We start from the raw sequence: 16856 nt of genomic DNA on the forward strand, positions 1-16856 counted from the left end.
ATGCAGTTACTTTGTAAATTTGTGCCATGTAATTTGTGAAAAATGTCTGTTTGAATGTTATAAAATTTTATTTTACAGACAAATCCTGGATCATGGCAGCCCAGTCCGTTGGAGAGTGTGTTGGTACAAAATACATTTGCAGGGTGGATTCAATTTGTAAGGTCTAATATTGTGCTGCATGCAATTGCCTTAGCCAAGCAATGGTAGGGGAGATGAGGGCATAACGAGCACCCGAGGCATAATGAGAACTACGCTTTTCTACGAAAGTGCGTATTTTCTTAAATAAATTTTCATGGGGATTTGTTTCATACTTCCTATAGTATTAATTTTTCACAAAAAAAGGAATCTCCTTATCATCTTTACAGAGATATTTAAAAAAAACTAGCTTGGTTCTCAAGTTACGAAAATATTATAATTTTTGAGCACCACGAAATAAGCTCTTATGATCTTAAAATAACCTTGATCTATAATGTACGCACTGCAACATGATGTACACATTGTTTCTCAATTTTTACCATCATAAAATTTTTGATTTTTCACTTTTATCAATTTTAAAACACGTTTTTACTTAAATTTGTTGACTAGGGGCATATAGAGCACCATATTATCGAGGCATAATGAGCATTTTCTGCCGTAGAATCTAGCAGCGAATTAAAATTGATTTATAGCGCCACACCTAGACTAGTTTTCATCCGACAATTTAGCCTATTGGTAAGGTGTCGGAGAGGTAATCAAAAGACTAGAGTTAGATTTCTGTTCGAGGTGATTTTTTCCCATTCACAATTCATGATCGATTTTTTTTATTGTTACATTATACGGCTAGTAGCATCATCCTCCGAACAAAGCACTTAATGTATGAGCGTGCGTGAATTGACAAACAGACCTAGATTATTTTGTTATTGCTTCCCGCATACTAAAAAACCATATCTCAAACAGTCTATACGATACATCTACGGTTTCAGAAAAAGTGATTTTATGTGTTAACGTAGCTGTTCTTCCAAACTTTACTTTGCAAACGATAAGAACGAAACATGAACGTTTATGTGAAAACGTGATGGTATCTGGAAAGGTCATAGAATGATATGAACGATTACCGTCAATTTTTCTTTAATCGTAAAACCAAACTCGAACCGTTACACATACCGTTCATCCTTTCTGTCATAAAAATGAACGAAACGCCCTGTCAGAGATGCCAGATGGTTTTTAAAAACATCTTAGTTCAAATTTACGAAAAAAGTTTTAGTTTTTATTATTTTCATGATACTAAGAGAGGGTCATATGGGGCCGTTCAGTTACCACGTGGACAACTTAGGGGGGGGGGGGGAGGGGGTTATGAAAATGTCCACACTTGTCCGCGGAGAGGGGGATAGGGGTTTGGGTAATGTCCACGTGGACACACTTACTTTCAAAATATTTTCTAAAGGTGAATAAATATTAAAATGTTACAATCAAAATCTTAAAATTTCAAAGCTTTCCAGTTTAAGTTTAAACAATTAGTAGCCACTTGAAAGCAAGTGATTAATATGATTATTTGAAAATTAAAAATTTTTAAAGTTACTTTATTTCAGGAAATGCTTATTCGTTTTTTTTTTCTAAATAAGCCATTTCAATAACAAAAAGGCAATAAGTGGTGTTTTCTAACTGTCAAATTTGTTTTTTAAAATAAAACAAATTTCAAATCTGTCCACGTGGACATCCGGGGAGGGGGGTAGGGGTTTGCCAAATGTCCACGCTTGTCCACGGAGGGGGAGGAGGGGGTTGAAAATCTCATTTTGTTGTACACGTGGTATCTGGCCGCTTATAGCTCTTCAATTTACAATATAAATATGAATGTTTCTTTACGACTCCATGTCACTTATTACATCATTTGTCAATCATTTGTCATTGAATAAAATGCATGTTAAAAAGTAACCAGCAAATTTGATGTGTAGGCTAGCATACATGCAAACAGGCGACATAGAAACATCAAAGTTATAAATCTTTTTTGTTTTAACTTTTTGATTTCATGTTGGTACAATTTTGAAAAATCGCTCTAGGCGGCACCACTGGACAGGCCGACAACTGGAAGAGAAAAAAAAACAAAAACTTTTCGTTTTTCGTGTTTCCCCATGAAGTTCAACTCCCAGCAGCAACAAAAATGTCCTCTTCGATCAGGGTCCGACATACGGTCACACAGTTTTTAAATCAAACTGGAAGAAGGACACCAGCGATGTTCGCAACAGGTAAGTTTATTTAACATTAGAAATGTATCGATCCAAATATACTAAAAAGGTTTATTTTCATTGCAGCGCCGGGAGCTGGAGGAGCAAGGAGCTGGAGAAGCTACGCCAACATCCCGCCCGTGTGATGGAAATTAAACCACAGAGAAATTAAACCACCTCCTGATGGAGGAGCTAATGTGAAAATAAATAATATTGTACTATAGTGAATAAAATAGAATTTCATAAAATTTCAAATTGAGTTTATTTTTTTAATAAAATAAGAAAATTTTCTTTTGTATGTGTGCGTGTTACTTTCCCTTACTATTCAGAATACGGTACGCATAACGTTGGAAGAACGTCATTTCGAATCGTTCTACAACTATTACTGTTAATGTGCAGTTACAAGTAAATTTTAAGAATAACTGTAACAACAACAGTTCGATGCACAAAAACGTTATTCATGAGTGGTTTTCGAACGTTATCGTAACTGTTTGGAGAACAGTTCTCCCATATAAGAGTTTGAACAGTTTTTAACAGTTACATAACCTAACAACATATTAAAAATACAATCAATTCGGAATTCACGATTCATGTAATGTATTTAACAATTTCTTTAATAGTTTGCCTAAAGTTCTAGCTACGCCTCATCAAATCGTTTGCGATTGTTTTAGAAAACGTTTGGTTACAATCCTGGTTTATGCGGGTTTGTTTGATGAATCTACGACTCACCTGACTTCATCGAATTGAATTCGCTGCTAGATTCCCCGGCAAAAAAGCACATCTTGCTCTGATTAATGGTGCTCATACTGCCTCAGGGGGGGTTCTCATTATGCCTCCACAGTGGCTGGTTTTCAGCTTTTGGCAAAATTTTTTAAAATGCATTTTTTAACGTTTTCATCTAGTTTTTCACGTTTCAGCCCGTTAGGGAATAGGCTTTTCAAGTGTCTGAACACGAAACAATAATGTAACCTCCATATTATAGCTATTTTCTATGGTTAAATAACCGTTTTCCTTAAGGTGGCCATTATGCCCCCATCTCCCCTACCTAGCTACAAAATCGCTACCTTGGGATTTCTTGGCAAGTCCATTTTATTGCGACTTAGATCTCATTCGAACTTTGCAGTTATCCTGCGCGGTTGATCCGTGCGAAGTAAATAATCGCATTTGTATGAACCGCAACCGCAAAATTTCAAATCTATCCCTCATGAGGGAGGAATAGTTTGAGACAATTTCGGTAGAGTTGAATAGAAGGTATAATACTTTGTTGCCTGCAGGTGCATTAGCCAAGCAATGGTAGACCTGTTTAGAATAAAGCTATCCTAGTTTCATAGCTTATTGCGACTGGTTACTCGAGAGAACTCCTGCTGTTATCCTGCGCGGTTGATCCGTTCGATGTAAGCTGATGCTAATTGCATGAACCGCAACCGCAAAATTTTAAGTGTATTTCTGAAGAGGGTGGAATAAATTGAGACAATTCCGGTCTCCTTGTACGACGGAATTAGGGACCTGGTACGACAATGGAGGAACTTGAATGAGAAAAATAAATCATTAATTGACTCAAAAGTACGTAATGGTTTGATCTAATCCCTACATAGTTTCATAAAACAGTATTCGAAATAAAGTTTAATGAATAAATATCAGTTTCAAATCAACATGCAAGGCAATTCTATTGAATTAATGAAAAAAGCTTCCTTAAGCCGTTGTCTTAGGTACACTCACCCTACTACTTATGATTAGAATCATAAATATTATTATATATTACTGAATATTTACAATAATAATAACACTAGTAAACAGCAATTTTTAACTAACTGAACTGAAGATCACTTTCAATGTGAAATCGGGCGCTGAGTCCGAAAATGACAATCAAAAAAATCTCAGTAGAACAGGTTCCAAGCTCTGGTTAAATATCTTTTTTACATAACGAAGGTGAATAAATTAACTATCGATTATCTGAACTTAACTTTTTCGTAAGCTCAACAGTATTGTTGATATTAGGGAATAAATGATCGAAAAAACAATAAAAACGCATTTTTAGAGAAAATATTGTTTCATCGACGGATTTAAACTTGATGGTAACACTGGTTCGCACTGGTTCGATTTTTGCAAAAAAAAGGCCCTTTCTACATATTTTCCTAAAAAAATTCTCAGGTATTCAAAAGGTTACAAAAATGTGTCTCATGAATTGTTTGAATTGTTTTGCCTTTCTTTCAGAAAGGTGTAGTTACCGGTCGATTTGGGAGATAATTAATTATGGTTCTTAGATATACCTGTATAGGTACCTATCGAATCAGCTCGACGAGTTCAGACGATGTCTGTGTGTTTGTGTGTATTAGTGTGATTTTTTGTAAACTTTGTTCTCCACTTTTTTGCGAAACTGGACAGTACAATAAAAATGATTTTTATCTTAAAAAAATTGAAATTTTTCCCTCTTCAATCTATAAAAGAACGAAAAAATAACAAAATAGTTAAAAAAAAATTTCATAGTAAATTTCATAAAATGTTCGCTCCAAAAAACGTATCCAGTTGGGTTGCCAACAACATCCAGCAATCACTAATCAAGATGATCAAAACTATGACGTCATTTTTTTATGCCGTCATAGATAAAGCGTCATAGACAGGCGACGGGTGCGCTCGCTCTCAATTTCCCGAGAGGGGGCGTCAAATACAATATGATAAACATGGCATATATTTGGCAATGTTGTCTACATTATTTTTATTTTATTTTATTTATTTACATAGTATTCCGTCTTACGACATAACTTGACGAACATAATTCCTAAAATTCACTCGGTCCATGGCAACCGTTCTCCAATTCCTCGGTCACCCCACGTTCGCCAGATCACGCTCCACTTGGTCTAACCACCTCGCTCGTTGCGCCCCCGCTCGTCTTGTTCCTACCGGATTCGTGGCGAACACCTGTTTTGCAGGACAGTCATCCGGCATTCTCGCAACATGTCCCGCCCAGCGTATCCGGCCAGCCTTCACCACCTTCTGGATACTGGGTTCGCCGTAGAGTCGCGCGAGCTCGTGGTTCATCCTTCGCCTCCACACTCCGTTCTCCTGTACGCCGCCAAAGATGGTTCTTAACACTCGTCGCTCGAATACTCCGAGTGTACGCGGGTCCTCCTCGAGCAATATCCATGTCTCGTGCCCGTAGAGAACAACCGGTCTAATAAGCGTCGTATACAGGTTACACTTCGTGCGAGGGCTAAGTCTTCTCGACCGCAGTTGCTTGTGGAGTCCATAGTAGGCACGACTTCCGCTGATAATTCGCCTCCGGATCTCACGGCTGGTGTCATTGTCTGCGGTCACCAGTGAGCCGAGATAGACAAAGTCTTCGACTATCTCCAGCTCGTCGCCGTCGATCGTGACCTTGTTATTACTGACCTTGTTGTCTACATAGCACATTTGATTTCATAACCAGATAAAAGTTTTGGATTCGAATTATTTACCGGTTCAGCTTTTGGGCCGAACCGGTTCAAAAATATCGGAATTGAATTCCCGATACACTTTAGCTCGTTATGGATTGCATCGAAGGGTACAACCAGGGGTGTCAGGTGTCCTGATTTATCAGGATTTGTCCTGATTCTCGAGAGACCGTCCTGATTTTTCAAAAACGCTTGAATTGTCCTGATTTTTGAAAAATGGCCCTTAAAATGTCCTGATTTGTCCTGATTTTTAAAAAATATCCTAAATATAACTAAATTTATTGTTAAATGATGAGAACATCAAACAAATCTTAAATAAAATAGTTAAACCAGTTAAACTAATGAGATTCTTCGATTCAAATGACATTTAAATGAGGTTTTTTGATATTAACTGCAGTCCAGCCCAGGTTATTCTCGCTTCAGTTGCATAATTCGAGTCGTCTTCAGCACCTATATTTCGCCTCAGTTATGCAATCTAAGCAAAACTGCATTTTGTTTTCACCAATTTGGTGGTGTCCTGAAAAATCCTGATTTTTTCTTCGCGGTGTCCTGATTTTTGACAAAACGACCTGGCACCTTTGGGTACAACCACGAAATTCGGCGTGTCCATCGTAGGGACTTGACTCTCATAAGGTAGACAACGATAGCGATTGTAAGTCCCATCCCCATCCTTCGCCCAACGCTATATTCTCAAGCACAGATTAATCTGAGAAGGGGAAAACGACATGGCGTCGCGGCGAAGGATAGTTTACGGTATGAGAGCCAAGTCCCTATGTTAAACCTTTGTTAGATATTAGACTATTAGCACAGCTATGAAACGGAAGTTTTTCCTAATATGAACAATAATATGTCTGATGTATGCTTGCTAATCGGGAACTTAATCCTGTAACTTTTGATCCGATACGGCCAAAAGCTGAATTGGAATTTAAATCTAGCTAGTATGCGAACAAATGGCGCACCATGTGAGATGGGAAGAGGTTAAAAGGTGGAAGAAAGATGTCACATTAGGATCGTGCATGGATGATTTTGAAAAACGAAAATTATGATTTTTGATAATAATTCGCCCGCTTGCAATTCCTGTATATGACTTCTCATGTGTTGAACAGATTTTTGAAAAATACCATAAATGACATAAATAACTTAAATGACAAAATTTACTACAATAACAAAATTGACAGAATTCATTAAACTGACAAAACTAATAAAATTAATGAATTTTGTTATGTAAATAATGCTTTTTTTTCAATTTTGTAATTTTGTCCGTTTTGAAAATTTCGCCATTCTGGTCAATTTTGTTAATTTTATCACTTTATTGCATTTCATTAATTTGATCAATTTTGCCAATATTGTAAATTTGGTCAGTTTTGTCAATTTTGTCGAAAAAGGCAATTTTTAAAATTTTATTAAATTTGGTAAATTTTATCATTTTGTAATTTTTTTCATTTTTGTGAATTTCTTGATAATATTGCAGCATGACCCGGCATGACCCTCTCAATTGCAAAATGATCAATTGCTTCTTAGTTTAGAAAATTAAATGATAGTTTTGAGACAATTTTAAAAAAAATTGACACAAATAACAAAAATGATAAAAATGACTAATTTGACAAAAATGAGAAAATAAATGGATTGACATGAATGATAACATTTACAAAATTGGCAAAACTGAATAGATCAAATTAATATAAATCATATCACTGAAAAAATATGCAAAATTGACTGAACAGTGAAAAAAATTAAAGAATTTAAACAAATTTACAAAACCGACATAATTGACAAAAATGTCAAAATAGTCAATTATTACAAAAATGACATAATTGTTTAAATTTTCTTAAATTACAAAGTGGACCAAATTTGCATAATTGACAAAATTGATAAAAATTACAAAATAGACAACTTTTACAAACTTTTATCAAGTTTTAACAAACCTGACAAATTTCGCAAATATGGCAAAAATTGACAAAAATTTTCCAAAATTGACCAATTTTGAATGCATTGACATAAATATTAACATTTAGAAAATTGGCTAAACTGGATAGATGAAATGAATATAAATAATAGATAAAATGAATATATTAACTGAAAAAATTGTCAAAATATGTAAAATTAACAGAATCAATATAGAAAAAAAATAAACAAATTTACAAAACTAACATAATTTACAAAAATTTCAAAATAGTCAATAATTACAAAAATGACATAATTATTAAAATTGTCAAAAATTACAAAGTGGAACAAATTTGCATAGTTGACAAAATTGATAAAAAATACAAAAAAAAACAAAATGACAACATTCACAAACTTGATAAATTTTACAAACCTGACAAATTTTGCAAACATGGCAAACATTGTGCCCTTTTCAAAAATCGACCTCACGTTGCTCGTCATTCGTTGGCATTCGCATTGTTATACATTTACGTACATAAGGGGTGCCAGATAGTATTGTCATAAATCAGGACGTAACAGATTTGTTCGTTGTTTTCATATTTCAGTTACAAATTCGATTGTGATTTGAGATTTTTTTGACAATCAGGACAATTCAGAAAATTTTGAAAACAATTTTTCAAAAATCAGGACAATTCGAAAGTTTTAGAAAAATCAGGACAACCTCTCGAAAGTCAAGACAAGTCCTGACAAATCAAGACACCTGGCACCTCTGACGTGCAATATAATTGTTCAGTTGTTGTTGTTGTTTCTCTTGTGCTCAGAGGTGCCAAGTAACCTGATTTATCAAGATTTGTCCTGATTTTCGAGAGACCGTCCTAATTTTTTTTAAACTCTCGAGTTGTCCTGATTTTTAAAAATTTGTGCCTAAATGTCCTGAATTGTTCCGGTTTTTATGAAAACCTCTAAAATTTAATCAAATTTTTAGTTAAACTATGAGAAAATCTAATAAATCTATTATAAAATGGTTAAACCTTTTTAACAGATGGTAATCTTCGGTTCAGATGATATTTAAATGGTGTTTTTTTCATTATGAACTGCAGGCCAGCCAAAAAGCTGCGTACTGTTGTTGCATAAATCAAGGCGTTTACAGCACCTGTATTATGTCTTTTTTTAATGCAATTTAAGCAGAGCTGCTTATTATTTTTATGAATCAAGAGGTGTCCTGAAAAATCCTGATTTTTAGCTTCACGTTATCCTGATTCTTGACGAAAATACCTGGCTTGTGCTAAGCTTGAAGATAATTCCCTCTATATCCATTTTAACTGGATGCTAGGTATACTATTCCGTAAATGAGAAGGGCTCAAATTCACCAGATGTGCAGCAAAATTCATCAGATTGCGGCAGAATTCATCAAGTGTCACCAAGTGTGCAGAAAAGTTCAGCAGATGTGCGTTCCAGCATTGATTTTCGATTTACAGGGGATTCGATGAATACTTTATACCTCTGATAAAAATAAATACATACCTAATAAACATGTAGTCGAGATACATATATGATAAGATTTTTTCGTAAATAATATCAGCATATTCCATAAACACATAATTTGTTATTTTTCATCTAAAACCAGATAAAAACAAACGAAAATGCAATAACTCAAATGGCACAATTAAAAAATTTGTAAAAAAAAAAGTTGACAAAACATAAAGAAAATGAACTGAGATGACTAAAATTATTAAATTGACAAAAATGACTATATTGACAAAAAGTCAAATAATAGTGAAAATGAATACATATGACAGCAATGTCAAAAATGTGAATAAATACGAAAATGAATGACATGATCAAAATACCAAATGACGAAAGTGCCAAAAATGATGAACATGTAAATAGTAAAAAGGACAAAGATGACAAAAAGTGAGAAAATCAACATAATTGAATTAATTAACAAAATTGACATTATTGACAAAGGTTACAAAATACCTAGATAAATTTGACAAGAACCCGCAGCGAGAAAAAAATTTCAAGACAAATTAATTTTCCTTTGTTTAGTCGCCAAAAAAAGGATTTTTTTTTATTCTGGGACAAACTTAAATTCCTTTGTTTCTAATCGGTTTTCTTTTACTTCAAAAAATTTTTCTTCTTTGAAATTAAAACAAATTCTTTGATTTAAAGTTTTTTTTTGTTCAAAAAATAAATCCTTTGTTTGAAAATTTTTTCTTCAGAATCAAACTCATAATACATTGTTTCAAATAAAAAGAAGTTTGTTTCAATAGAACTTTTTTTTTAATCAAAATTAATTTTTTTTGGTTCAAACACCAAGTTTTCTCTGAGTGAATGAAAAATCTTTGAATATGTTTCAACTAACAAAATTGACAAATTCTTAAACTTGACAAATTATACCAAAATGACAAATATGACAAATTTGAAAAAGAAATGAAAAATATAACCAAAATGGCGAAATTGACAAAACGACAAATTTCACATAATTGACCAAATTCGCAAATTTGACCAAAATGCAAAATCTGTTAAATTTTCTAAATTTGACAAAACTGACCAAAATCGCAATCGCATTACTTTTTTTTATAAAAATCAATCAAATAACAGATCTTACAGAACTGACTGCGTTCTTCTAAAACAAATCTTGGGGGCGGGGACTACAGGGACTTGCATAGTGAGTTAGTTTTATATTCGGCAATAACATCTCGAGATCAATCGATCCTAACCCTTCGGTTATCGTAAGTTACTCTACTTACGAATCCAGCTGTCGTCAGCGAACGTCTCATCCAGCTGTTATTAAATGGATATATGGTAGTTTACGGTGACTTGTTGAAGAAGCCTTAGCCACAACTGCACCCACCGTGCACCCAAGGTGGCTACCATACATACATACATACATAAAAACAAAATTAACCAAAATTACATTAATTGTCAATATTCACAAATCTGACAAATTGGGTAACAATGACAAAAATGACCAAAACTATACAAACTTAATTTACACAATTGACAAACTTTTCAATATGCCTTACTTGACAAAACTGACACAATTATGACTAATAGATATATCATGATTGAGAGTAAGTGAGATGCACATATGCTTCCACCCAACTAATGTTTGCAAATCCCCGTATCCTGCACTCCAGAGGATTCTCAGAATAAACATTGAATTGTTTGAAACACATGGCTGGCCATCCTTTTTTTTAAACAGTATTCTTTAATATTTTTTCCTGTTTATATTAGGAATTATTTTGTGTCTTGCATATGCATCCAGAGATAATTTACACTCTGTAAGAAAGGCTACAATCCACTGTCAAGTGTATTAAATCGGGTTGTCGAACGAAAAAACATGTTTTTATCAAATTCAATGTTTTAACCAGTTTTTAGAAAAAAAAAGTTATTGCCATGTATCGAAGTAGAACTATCATTTACCTAGCTCAATCTGATCCATTCTTGCAATTTAGATCGTGTAAAATTTTAGTAATTTAGCATTTTTGATTGACGTCGGGAATTGCCGGAGTTTTCAGTGTTTCCCGGGATTCGGGAATTCACGATTTTTTTTAATTCCCGGTCAAGAAATCCCAGGGAGAACAATTTAAATGCGACGAAACTTAGTAGCCAATAAAAATTTATTTTGCATTTGTTCCTTATAAAGTGGATGTTTAATGAAAAAATCTATATCACTGACTACTAAAAAAAGAACGAACCTTTATAAATGGTTAATTTACCTGGCCATGCAACCAACAGCTCCACAACGAAAATCTAAAGCTTTTTCTGCCAAAAACTGTTTTATGAAAGCATCCGAGGTTCAAATATCTGCCTCACCAACTACATCCCTGCTGCTGTTCGAAACATACACGTCAAAAACATTTCCCGCCAACATTTTCCACCGCCGACAAAGCGTTCTGTACAGGAACGCGCAACTGTTGCCCCAGTAGTCGGATTCCTGTACAAGTATGAGTGAACTGGCAGGCTCGGAAAATTCGCTTTCCCACTTCGGGAAAATCAGCCGGTGTGGCTGGCATTCCACCAAACACAAACCGTCAGTCGGATCAGTCGAGTACAAACCACGGTGGTGTGAAGAAAACCAACGACCACGTTTCTTCTTAACCTCTTCGATTGAGAGAAAGCAGCAACAATTTTCCCGCGTTGTTGCACACACACACAGGTGCACATAGGATTTATTTTTCAGTAACCGGCTCTCGAGACGAGGGATTTTCCTGTTACTTTTGGGGTTTTCCTCGTTTCCTTTTTGAATCGTCCGTCGGTGACCACTTGATGAAAAGTGATTAAAACGGCGTGATCGGTGAGTCGAGGGGTTGTTAGTGTTGTTGTGAGGAAAAGCGCGATCTTACTTTTTGCTGTTAGTCTGATGGTGAATGTTGCATTTGTTCCTCGCCTTAAGGAAAGTCGTGTTTGTGTTTGAGTTCGTGTTAAATTTAGCCACTTTTCCGAGCGGACAGGCGACAGAACCGTCGAAACCGTCGCCTCGAAACGAACGTTTTTCCGCTGTAGTGTCCGAGTCCCGAGTTTTAGTTCTTCTTCGGTTCAAAGAAGATTTCCTTTGCCTGCGGTGTGGATTTTCTTTTTTTTTTTTTTCTTGTGTGGATTGAATTTTCCATCTGATCGATTAGTGATAGTGATTGGTTTTATTTTTTCTGCTCTCGATCGTGCTCTCTCTGGTGTAAGTAGTTGGGAATGGAGTTTTGGGGTTGTGGGGCAGTTGATTTGGGGAATATTTTCCGGAAAAGGTGAACAAGTTGCAGTTTGTCAGTCGATTGAAAGCGTGCAAGAAGAATCGAGAAGAATGTCGAATTTGCCATTTGCCCGGGTCGCTAAGTGATATTTCTGGTGTGTCTGCGCTTCGAACTGTTAGGGGCGAACTGATTCGCTCGGATCTTAAAATATCTTCAGTTGTTTGCAGTGGGACCAGCCGTTAGGATCGTTTCGAAGATCGTCTCGGGTTGTTCAATTTCGGAGCAAAAACCGGGCCGTGGATTACGGTTTTTGCTTTGGGGACAGTGCTCCGTTTGAAACTTCCAAATTGCTGGAGAAATCCGTTCGGACGCCATTTTTGTTCGAGTCAAGGTGAAGTTCTATTACAGTGTGGAAAAGCTCCAAAGTCACGTTTTTCACCAGAAGAAAATTTCTTGCGGATTAGGTAATCCATGAGCTCCAAAACTCGTTAAACTGAAGAGTTCCAGAGACCACCAGCTACTGGAAGTGTTAGTTATCAAAAATTCAACGTCAAACAACTCCCGGAAGCAAGATTAACAGGAAAAATCAAAATTTTCCAACCATCCCGGGCCAACAATTTCCTTAAACAGCTGAAATCCGCCATTATAGGAAAACCAGAAAAAGTTTTTCATTTCAAGAAAAATCTCGTTCGAAAAAACGACTGATGTGGAAAAGTGCGAGAAGAATTGCAAAAGCGACGCGCGCACCTTTCGACCCTTAACATAGCTTTCGGATCGTGGTATGAGTGTCGCTTTTTTGTCCGATTGACTTCGGCTCGAATCAAACAAACGAAGTGGGATCAACAAAAGATCGATCGGCTCTGAATCGTGAATAAGTGAAACCGAAGTCATTCGCCGATCGGTGAGAAACCCGAAGCCGAAAGAGAAAAACAGTGCTCAAAACATAAACAGCAAAAGGAAAAACAAGCTGTTTTTGATAAACAAACCAGTGTTTAGGGAAAAAACAGTGAGAAAATTTTCAAACTCACCGAACTCATTCAATCGAGTGTAAGTGAGAAAACCAATTCACTAAAGATCACTAAGTCACTGTCAGACTTCCGATCGAATGTTTACTTGTAGTGGTGTCTTCCGATGTTTTAAAAATACACGCACTTGTTTCGCGAAGTTTGGCCATCAACGATCACGATTGTTGCTTGCGCGAAATTGATCAAAAGAAATCGAAAAAAAGAAGAGGAACGACAAACCGCCGACAAAGTAATGTCACCAAGTTGCGAAATTTCAAACACGGAGGCGGATTAAGTGAATAATTGATTTTATTTTTACTGGGACTGCGCCTTGGGTTGGCAAAATAAGTCGTTGCAAATTAATGAAGATAAATCTGTTCTCATGTCAAAGTTAGCAAATAAAAACAGGTAAGTGAATTACACAAAAAAAACATTCCATTTTGAAAAAAAAAACTACACAATAAACCAATTCAAATTTTGGAAAATATCTCTTTAGAAAATATCAGTCTTTAGAAAAAATAAAATTGAAACTCTCTAAAAGTGATTTAAAAACCCCCAAAACAAGTCTCATTTTAAAAAAACTCAATCTTATTGTTAGTAATTAATAATTCTGAATCTGAATCTGAAATCTGAATCTGAAATCTGAATCTGAAATCTGAATCTGAATCTGAAATCTGAAATCTGAATCTGAATCTGAAATCTGAATTCCGAAATCTGAAATCTGAAATCTGAAATCTGAAATCTGAAATCTGAAATCTGAAATCTGAAATCTGAATCTGAAATCTGAATCAGAAATCTGAATCTGAAATCTGAATCTGAAATCTGAATCTGAAATATGAATCTGAAATCTGAATCTGAAATCTGAATCTGAAATCTGAATCTGAAATCTGAATCTGAAATCTGAATCTGAAATCTGAATCTGAAATCTGAATCTGAAATCTGAATCTGAAATCTGAATCTGAAATCTGAATCTGAAATCTGAATCTGAAATCTGAATCTGAAATCTGAATCTGAAATCTGAATCTGAAATCTGAATCTGAAATCTGAATCTGAAATCTGAATCTGAAATCTGAATCTGAAATCTGAATCTGAAATCTGAATCTGAAATCTGAATCTGAAATCTGAATCTGAAATCTGAATCTGAAATCTGAATCTGAAATCTGAATCTGAAATCTGAATCTGAAATCTGAATCTGAAATCTGAATCTGAAATCTGAATCTGAAATCTGAATCTGAAATCTGAATCTGAAATCTGAATCTGAAATCTGAATCTGAAATCTGAATCTGAAATCTGAATCTGAAATCTGAATCTGAAATCTGAATCTGAAATCTGAATCTGAAATCTGAATCTGAAATCTGAATCTGAAATCTGAATCTGAAATCTGAATCTGAAATCTGAATCAGAAATCTGAATCAGAAATCTGAATCTGAAATCTGAATCTGAAATCTGAATCTGAACTCTGAATATCAATGATGTATCTTTATTGGAGAGTTTTTGAACAGATTCTGCTTTACTCTTTTAGCAGTAAAAACGCCATGAAACAAAATTAACAATTTGTTATTCTAATCTTTTAGTAGTCTAGCGTCTCGCTTACAAATCGTTTAATCTTATCTTCTTCTAGCCCTCAAGAAGCTCGGTACTAAACCACTGAAAAGGCGACGTAGATTTTTCTTGGTCGCTTTTCCTTTTTCAGTCCAACAGCTTTCGTTTGCCTTTGTCCAATTTGGCCTAAAGCAAATTTTCCTATATTTAACCAAATGAACGTTTGTGAGAATCGACAAGAAAAATAACTATAGTCGAGCACCAAGTTTTTCACCATCACTGCTTGTGAATTATGATAGACTGACTGGCTGGGTCCGCTTATTTTATTTCTTCCAACTGAGAAAGTGAAAAAAAAAAATTACAACGAAATGCAAACCAACCACCAGCTCCATTTTCATTTCATGCATAGGCAAGTTTTATGATCTCTGTTCTTTCTCAATTTTACTGGCGGCAGCTGAAATTGAGCAGTGTTCTTGGTAATCTCCTAAATGGCGATTAAGTTAAGCTCGGCCATACTTACTGGTTGAATTAAATATAAAAAAAAATGTTCAACCGATTTTTCAACCTTTTTCCGTCAATAAAATAATAGAAAGACAAAATTAAAAACGAACTTTTTACTGATCCCTTAGCTTATGGACTTTGAACAGGTTCTAAGGTCAAAGCAAAAGTCGGTCCAAAAAGTTCCCCTTTTATGTCATTGACAAAGTTTTCCGAAATAGGGAAACTTTTTTTCGGAACAGGTAGCAACAGGCTTTTGTGATTATTTACCCAAGTTGAAACAAAAAGTCTTCCGCAGCTCACAGGTCAGATGCAGTTGATTTTCGGACATAACCGGAAAAGTTTTTCTTCTTTCCGTTTCCGGTCAAGGGAACAATTTTCACATGGCTCAACTATTCGAAGAGAGAGTTTTTGTAGAAATTGCACAAAAGGAGTTAATGATAGCAACAAATTTTTCAATCAAAATGCCAACAATATCGACAATTTTTTCTCATTTAGAAGCGAAAACTCTTAAAAAATTTGAAAAATTATGGTCTGTCTCGGACCAAATAAATTGTTCTGTCTGGATGAAGTGACTTGTCACCAAGAGAAAAGCCACACACCAAAAGAGACATTACGTTTTGCATCAATCTTCATTTATCAACACATTTGGAGTGGACCGCATTTGTGGGTGGAAGAAGCAGCTGGAAACTTTGGGAGCTTTCAGCGAGTTGCTCTGTTTTCCCCTACATCATCATTATCAACGCCGTTTTCGACGACGGCTTGTGGTTGGTAATTCGATTTTTCAGAAAAAAAAACTTTTGATTATGACTGCCTTTTTCAGCTTTCAGGGATAAAAAGCCAAAAAATATCATCAAACTTTGAGTAACATCGCCAAATTAAAAATCAACTGCCAAAAAATTTGTTAACTTTTTCAACCGAAAAAGCATAATATACGCTAATTCATGTTATGCGTTGCCTAAAGCAATTTTAATAAAGGGAAATTCCGCCCAAAGTTATGCTCCAAGCAAAGCACCATAAAAAGCGTACATAAATGCCGTAATGGAAAATGCTAAAGAGCCCTGATATATCCCCAGACAAGAACCACCGTGCCGGAACAACAAAATCATCTCCATCAGCTGAGCTGAGCTGAACCGAGCTAAGCAGAAAAGCGGAAGGTAGTGGCCAGACCTTTGGCTCTGTCGAAAATGTCGCAACATAATGTTCCCGGCTCACGATATTTACTGAGTGTGAAACAGGCCGCCAATGCTAAACAGAAAAAGCGGATGTGTGCCGAATCCCTCCCCTTTCCGGTGCCAAATGTGTTGCACACCGCATTGCGAGCCATTTTTCCGACTTCTCACACTAACACTTCAACCAATACACACAGAAACATTTGCGTGTTCCTCGACACCATGCGTAAAAACTAGCACAGCCCCGAGAAGATCAATTTTGCTTCCCAGCTCAGCCAGTCGTCTGGCTATCCGGGTGTATGTTGGGAAAAATTTATACCTGCCGAAAAAGCGTGACCACCGAGTCCGCTTAACGTTTTTCCTAAACGTGTGCGAGAGGAAAAACTCATCGACCATCGGCATCGGTTGGGGAAAACCCCAGGGCACACCT

The 16856-nt window shown here is 35.6% G+C and overlaps 1 protein-coding gene across 30 annotated transcripts in view; it reads left to right on the top strand.

Annotated features, from left to right (window-relative positions):
* Nucleotides 1-11663: 11663 nt before the first annotated feature.
* Nucleotides 11664-16856, top strand: part of LOC129746673 (ryanodine receptor) — a 146039-nt gene continuing 140846 nt past the window's right edge. For 23 of the 30 annotated variants that reach the window (XM_055740500.1, XM_055740494.1, XM_055740505.1 and 20 more), the window contains exon 1: nt 11873-12197. The gene's annotated coding sequence lies outside the window, so the exon portion shown is untranslated. The other 7 variants (XM_055740510.1, XM_055740522.1, XM_055740499.1 and 4 more) reach the window with 6 other exon arrangements.

Source organism: Uranotaenia lowii, chromosome 2, assembly GCF_029784155.1.
Source record: "Uranotaenia lowii strain MFRU-FL chromosome 2, ASM2978415v1, whole genome shotgun sequence".
Taxonomy (NCBI): domain Eukaryota; kingdom Metazoa; phylum Arthropoda; class Insecta; order Diptera; family Culicidae; genus Uranotaenia; species Uranotaenia lowii.